Below are 8,052 nucleotides of genomic sequence, written 5' to 3'. Positions count from 1 at the left end.
TCCCCTCCCTCATCTGATCACTGCAGGAGCAGACAAGAACCATCTATCGGCGGACCAGGTATGTGAAATGGGGGACCCGTAAGTCGTGAGGAGACGTCCTACGCAGGGCACAGTGGAGTCGGCGTGCTCCCCCCCAGGGATGTGAGCTCACGGGTTAGGTTAGGTTGCCGGCTGGGTTAGGACTCCCTAGGGAGTGCCTACAAAGGGGCCAGTAAGTCGTACGCATGGTAAAAGAGCTATTGCTCACATTCAGGTGATTGCTAATTGGGCAGAGCTTGTCTGCTTTCTCTGGTACAGGGTGATTTGGGTAATCCTGGGATAATTGGTATCGTACAGCGCTGTCTATATAGGTGGCCTAAGTCAACAACTAGCACCGGTGTTCTTAACATCTTTGGTTAAGCTTAACAAATGATATATTGTAATTTTGTTTGAATTGTCGTGTGAGTGTGGTGTGAGTGAGACGCAGCACAGCTGCGGGGCGAGTGCGGAGTCCCGACCCGCGGTTCCGTCCTCCCGCGAGGGAAACGGCCGGGGACGGACGAAGCGAAAGTTGTCTCCAATACTTGTTTGTCTTTGTTTTAATACATGTTTATTTTGTATTATTAATTACTGGTTGTTGTAAAGTATGTGGTCATAAGTCATAACAATGCTGTTGTGTCAGAAGTGGTTTTACTTATAAAAGAATACGGTGGTTTATATTAAGTTACGATGGGAAAATCACAGAGCAAAGAGGTCCCTGCGCGCTCACCCCTGACGTGTATACTGGCACATTGGCGAGATATCGCTGGGGAACCAGGAGGAACCCTGAGCCGAAAAAAAAATTCTGATTAAATATTGTAATCAGTGGTTGTTGATGTATAAGCTAGAGGACAGGGACAATGAACATATAGAGGGATGTCTGTGTGGAATGAGTATCAAGCCATTTATGTGATACTGTGTTCTGCCTGCGAAGAGGTGTAAGGGAGGTGGGTCAGTCAGTGCTGGCTCTGTGGCGAGAGGTTTATAACTGAACGATATGGATTGCTAAGGGAAAGTTATAAGGTAGTAAGGGTGTTTATGGAAACTGAAGAACTGTGTTGCTTGATTTGTGGGTTTTGAAGGGAATGGGACAAACTGTTTTGCTGGTATAAGAAAGTGTAGTTGTTAATGGCATACGGAAGTATAGTTGAGGGTATGTGGAAGTGTAACTGAGGGTACAAATAGTGGAATAGTGTACAGAGGAAAAAGGGTTAAAGAGAAAGTGAGTTTATCTGTGCTGGCATGAGAACAACCCCCCCGCACCGTTCCCCTGCAATCAGAACTCTCAGAGTGGGAGAGGGAGCCAGGGTCAGAGACTGCTGCTGTAAACTGCAAAGGGGGAGGTGGAGAGGACAGGGCATTGGAAGTGAGAATAGCCTTCATGTGCAGAGATGTGGGAAATCTGAAATCTGGGCAGCACTGGATGGCTCTGGAGAGGAGGTGAAATGTAATGATTAGAGTTTGGAAAGCGAAAAAGTTTGGGAAGGACACAGGTTGAGGAAGGCAAAGATAAAAACAGGGATGTCAGGTCTGAAGAGAGGAGTACAATAAGAAGAAAACAAACAAACAACAACAACAACAGAAAACAAAACAAACACCTGATTGAGAATCAGAGATGTTCAGGAAATTGAGAATAATAACAGCTGTTACTGTTGTGGTGCTAGAGTAGGGCCATAGGACCCAGAGATCCCCCACGAGGAAAGGGGAGGGAGGCTTGAAGAGCCCAGGGAGGGCTCTGCTCCGCTGGAATGAAAGCAGTGTACAAACTGCAGTGGGACACTGGTAGAGAAATCCGACCAAGCTGAGTGAGAAGGAATTGTCTCTGATTGCAGAACTGAACAATGAGAACTTGGGAAGTTTACCCTAGCAGATACACCGATGAAACTGCAGCTAAAGAAGCAGGATAAAGTAGTTCATTTTCTGATGGATATGGGAGCTTCTTACTACCCATAGATGGTTTTGTAACATTAGTAGGTGCTACTGCCCAACAAGAAAAGGCTTACTTTTGGAATTAATTAAATATAAGCTAAGAAAACAAGTAGGAATACAGGAATTCTTGTACCTGTCAGGTTACCCTGGCAAGAAATTTAATAAAACTGGAGCTAAGGGTCAAACAATATTGGCTGATTAAGAATTGTAAGTCTGACTATTAACACAAACTGGGAAAAACAATGTTATACCCCCAGGAGCCACAGCAATCTCAAATAAGACACACTTAGGGGTGTGGGCATCAGGGCCAAAAATTAAGTTAAAAGCAAGAGCTCACCCACTCAGGGTAAAGTGATGCCCTTTGAGGATATGTGACTGTAGAAGGATAAAAGAAATAATAGATAATTTTTTTGAGTTTGAATTACTAATTGAATGGGAATCCAAGTACAAAACTCCAGTTTTGCCAATTTGCTAAATTTTCGGTAGTTTGGTAGAAGACATGAGGACAAGTAATAGAATTGTTGAATGGATACACTCAGTGATGGAAAATCTATGCACTTTATCAACCAAGTTAAGGAATGACTAGGTGGAGTTTACCTTCTGGATTTGAGGGATGTCTCTTCTGCCTGGTTTGGCTAAAGGAAGCCTAAGGTTATTTGCCTTTGAATAGGAAAGCCCTAATAAAGGGAGAAAAGACTCAGTTAACCTGGACAGTGTTACCCAGGGTTGTGAGAACAGCTTAATGATTTTTGAGAACCGGTCAACTTGTGAGCCTGAGACCTGGGATCCTCCATCCTAGGGTGGAACTTTACTGGAGCATGTGGATGCCACAGCGACAAAAGGACTGTGTAGAATAGACTGAGAGTTTGCTGAGTTTCTTGGTTTACAGAAAGCACAAATAACTCAGAAATTACAGCTGGACTTTGAACCTTAAGGACTGCCAAGAAAGAAGCCATCTGCTAAGCCCCGAGCTGCAAACTGCCAAGGAACTCCATACGTTCCCAGGAATGACAGGAGGGTGCTGACCATGGATACACAGCTACGGACTGATGGTAAACCTCAAACAGCTTGAAGTGAGTAAGGGATGGCCAGGGTGCCTGAGGGCAGTGGCTGCACTAGTGCTCAATATTCAAGAAGCCCATAAATCTACACTGGGCCAAAGGACACCAGTTTTAATATCTCATACAGTGTTTACTGTATTGGAGGCAAAAGGGGGACATTAGTTCATTGGCTCTCACCCCAAAGATTCCTGAAATACCAGGCCATCCTGGTAGAGCAGGGTGATGTAGAAATAATTGTGACTAATATTGTCAACCCAGTATCTTTCCTTAGCGGAACTCCCGGAGAACCACTATTACATGACTGCTTTAAATCAACTGAAGCTGCACATTCCAGCCAGTCAGTCGAACCTGAAGGACGAACCCTTAGAAGATGCAGAAGACGCCTGGTTTACCAGCAACTGCAGTTTTATGAGACAAGGAGACTGTAAGGCAGGACATGCAGTAACTGCTACTGACCAGGTAACCGAAGCACAACCACCAGCTGTGGGGACTTCCCCTCAGAAGACTGAAATAACTGCCTTGACAAGAGCTTTAATCATATGGACAGATGCTAAATATGTGCCACACGCTCATAGTACTATCTGAAAAGAGCAAGGATTGCTCACACACAAGGAAAACAGATTTAAATCTACCAATGGTTATTATATGTTGTAAAAGACATCAGAAATGTAACACTGTACAGGAAACAGAAAATAAGATGATAGATCAGGTGGCAGAACAGGCAGTTGAAGAGGGCTTCAATTCCAGACGGTAAACTTAAAATCTCTGAAGCCAAGTCAAAACCTGTAAAATATTCTAAAGAAAACAGGAGTCCAATTAATAATTTAGAAAGGAAGAGAGCAAGCTGACAGATGTGTGCATGCCCAAATGGACACATTATTATACCCTTTAGTATTTTATGGAAATTGGTTATAAGGGAAGATAAGAGAATATATTGGGCAAACCAACACTACAAAGTACAGTCCCAGTACCAGGAACAGGGCACAAGTGGGCCTCACAGGAGAGGGCCTTCCAGGGCAACAACGGCAAATTGAGTTCACAGAACTCCCAAGAAAAGGGGGGTACCACTGTATGAAAATTTCTGTAACCTTAGAAACAATTGAGGATGCTGCTGCAGATGCCTGATGGACAATCCAAAAGGAGATATCCTGTTTATCCAAAGATGCATTGCAACATGGAGTAGGCAGGGATAACACCGATTGGGGAATAGTTTTCTCTGGATCATGGGATAAACTTACTAGTTGCCAAATTTAGGATGACTAAAACAGCTTTTCTTAGCCTGCATCACCTTGCTACTCTTGGTGTGTTTTACTTGTGTTGTTATAAGATGTCTTTTGTGTCTGTACCAAGGTACTGGAAGGAGTATTTTGAGACCCATTAAGAATCTAGCAGGTAAAAGCCTGCTAGATTGAAGAAAAGGGGGGAATTGAAGAGTGAGCAAAGCCTCAAAATGGTGGTAAGGTAACACTGTGCTATAGAAAGGGAAAGGGGGACTTCACAGAAACCAAGACAAAGGGTAACTGTACATTTAAAAGTGCAGGGAAAGGGGGAATTGCAGACACTTAGTCAAAATAAAGCCAGAGAAGAGGGCAATAAAGATAAGAAGAAACTGTCCGGAGACCTCTGACAAGAAGGATTAGATCCCCCCCCCCGGGCAAGATGATGCCGACATGGGAGAACAATAACAGCAGATAACACCAAGAAGAAAACAGAAGAAGAATTTCACCCCAAAACAACGGCAAGGGTCGCAGGGAATGGGGTCAGGGGGAATGAGGGAATGGGGTCGCGGGGAACGGGGCCATAGGGAATGTAATGAATATGTAATCAAACTGAGGAGGAGACTATTGATTATGTATTAGCTTAACCTATATCTGTAACACACTTTTCTCTTTACGGTGTGCAAGTTTGGAGGAGCTATCCCCCTTGCACCCGGCGCTGCGCAACGCTGGAATAAACATACCTGCTTTATAACCCATCTCTGGATTATAGAGTTTGATTCCGCAAGTCAAAAGCAAAACACAGTGAAAAAGGAGATCAAAGATCTTACAACAGAAAAGGGCACCCGCTCATCCATGTCCTCCATCAGCCATCAGGCAATGCAGCCTCTTTTGGGTGCAGTCTCTCTGTGTCCCTCCACACCACAGCCTTGAGTTTTGCAGTCATAGTCCACCCAGGGAAAGCTCATGGCGCCATCTAGAGGGAGGAAGGAAATAGCGTACAGCCTTTGGGTTTCTTCTCCCCTGAGAAGTGCCATCATGTGGAGGTATGGGACGGATGTGGAGATGGACTAGAGGGAAATGAGAATAGGTGCACATTGAGTTAGAAGTAGGGGAGAGAAGTCTCTGAGAGGCATAAGATAGATCCAATTACTTCCTTGGAGGCTGCCTGCAATCAATATCTTAGTGGCTAAAGGATTAGATTTAAAACAATCTGTCTGGAGATTAAGGAGATACGTCAGGCAAGGAAGTGTTCAATAAGGTCACCCTTAAGGCTGACATCCCACGCACAGCCCGGTGCTCACACTGCAGCCTGCACCCCTCACTGCCTGCCATGCACCAGACCTGGCCTGTCCTTCTGCACAGGGTGGGCACAGAGCAGTGCTGACAAACAGTGTAGTGCTCAGCTTAACTTCCAGCACGGCCAATATAATGTGTCCTGATTAAATAAAACAGTTCTTTCTGAAATCAGTTTGTCTCACCAGACCGGGCAGCTGAGCTGGAGGAACAGGAACATCTGTCGAAAGAAACTGGAGAGTAAAGCTGCTAACTTCAAATTTTACCCTTTGGCAATAGATGAAAGTATTGATGCTACAGATATGACTCCACTTGCCATTATCATTAGAGGTATTGATAATGAATATAACGTCATTGAAGAAACGGCTTCTTTGGTGCCCCTGAAAGATACAATTAAATCTGTTGATTTGTATGAAGAGCTTAAAAATTACACTAAAGGGATTTTCTTTAACCTTCATCAGTACATGCTGATGCATACAACTACTGATGTGCCCAGGCAATGGTCGGTACAAAAGAGGAACTTAGAAAATGAATAGAAGATGATGCAGTTACCGCTGGTAACTCAAGTTTGATGAAATATCAGTGCATGAGACAGCAACAACATTTATGTGCAAAGGCTTGAAAAAATGGATAATACCATGTAAATTGTCACAAAACCTGTGAATTTCATAAAGTCCAAGGGACTGAAAGTCCAAAGGTAGTTAGGTACTGGAATAGGCTCCCCAGGGAGGTGGTTGAATCGCCATCCCTGGTTGTGTTTAAGAGCCGTTTGGATGTGGTACTCAGGGATATGATTTGGTGGAGGGTTGTTAGAGTTAGGGTACTGGTTAGGCTGAGGTTGGACTTGATCTTCAAGGTCTTTTCCAACCTGGGTAATTCTATGTTCACCAGTTCTAGGAGATTCTCCTAAGTACAGGTGCTGATTGTGGGGCCATTGTTCACTTTTCTGAAGGAAGGTAAGATGGGGTAAAATGCCCCAAAAACTATGATTTGCAAAGTGACATCAGGTCCTTTCTGGAGTCAAAAGGAAAATATGTTTCAGAACATGACGATTAAGACTCACAGATTTAGCACTTTTGACTGCACAAACATGAGTCTTCAAAGTGAAAATCACCTCACCTGTGCTATGTTTCACACAGCAGTGGTGTTTGAAATGAGACCTGGAGAACTGGCTGGAGAACTGTGGGGGTGATGCAGTCGCAGCCATTCTGGGGGATGGCAAAGTCACATGTGCACGGTAGCACCAGAGCTTCTAACTCCATATGCTCTTTTTGCTGTGGAGGACTGCAAAATCTCTGGTTAAGATGGAGTAATACTAGAGACACGTAAAATGTCTTGAGATGTCTTTAAGCAGATTAGAGGAAGAGGGGAAATTAGAGGGATCTGGAGGCTCTTCCCTCGCTGTACAATTAGGGTTACATCAGATATGGTGGTGAAAAACCTCACTGCTGTGGTGAGGTGGAATCGCCACACGATGGCACGCTCTCTCTGCAGCAGATGTTGGTCGAACCTTCCCCTGGTCCAGCGTTTGTCCCTGGAAAAGCAAGGATGAACTTCAGAAAGACACGGGAGGCTGCAGCTCCTCTTAAAAAGGACTTCAGAGAATGACAGTCTGCTTGGAGAAAACTGAGTACCACGGCAATATGGCTGAGCTGAAATGTGTATCAGAGTATGGTCACATCTTAATTCATGTGCCAGTCAATGGTGGGTTAAACAGTAGGATAATTATGAGTAAATTAATCCTAATCCTGTATTCATTTGTTTCGGTTTCATTCTCCTGTAATCCTGCTGAGACAGGCAAACGAATGTCTTCTGAATGTATATTACAGAGCACTTTGCATCTCAACACAAAGAATATTCGGCTAGCTTGGTCCCACTGCAGTGCATGTGTTAAATGAAGGCACCAAAGCTGAAGCACGAGCTGATAAAGGATATTGTAAGAGTTTAATGATGAAGACAGTGCTAATCTATGACATCTGTCTGGGTGAGGAAATGATTTACAAACCATCATATCTATTGATTTATTTTGAGGTGGTGCATTAACTCTATGCTCAGGACTGCTGCTGCCACTGTCTTTTAATGACAAAATACAGGAAGTAACATAAACTTTCTATAGGAACACGTCAATTGAATTCCTTTCTATAACAAATAAATAAATAAAAGCACATTGAAGCCCATGCTCTCAATTCCAGCTCGGCATCCTCAGAATGGAGCCCTTTGCATTTGAAGGTGGTTTTGACCCTGAAAATGAAGCTGTCTTGAAAAGCACTTGCTGGAAAGCAGATACAGGTTACAGGGCCTGCAAGGACAAATCACTGCTGGTCTAACACAGCAGCACTGGAATGAAACATGGCAGGTTTCACGACTGTTTCGTACACTGCATCTTACTGCAAGTAAAGGCAGCTGCAGCAGATGTTGTATCTTGAAAGGACCTTATTTTTCCAAGTATACAGCTACAAGATTTGTTTAACTGGAGTTCTTCTTAGTTTAGTGGGAAGTACCTTATTCTTTTCTACCTTTACCTCCAGCAT

At 43.9% G+C, this 8,052-nt stretch overlaps 1 long non-coding RNA gene across 1 annotated transcript; it reads right to left on the bottom strand.

Moving 5' to 3' along the window:
- Nucleotides 1-538: 538 nt before the first annotated feature.
- On the bottom strand, nt 539-5,022 carry LOC146761618 (uncharacterized). The gene is made up of 2 exons (XR_014944321.1): nt 4,969-5,022; nt 539-804 (listed from the first exon to the last, which is right to left on the bottom strand). It is a non-coding gene; the product is annotated as an uncharacterized LOC146761618 (long non-coding RNA).
- Between the last annotated feature and the right edge of the window lie 3,030 nt (nt 5,023-8,052).

The sequence above is a fragment of the Coturnix japonica genome, chromosome 3 (assembly GCF_054131305.1).
Source record: "Coturnix japonica strain WE chromosome 3, WE-NBRP24, whole genome shotgun sequence".
NCBI lineage: Eukaryota > Metazoa > Chordata > Aves > Galliformes > Phasianidae > Coturnix > Coturnix japonica.
The sequence above is the reverse complement of the archived record's forward strand: the minus strand, read 5'-3'. Positions and strand labels throughout refer to the sequence as shown.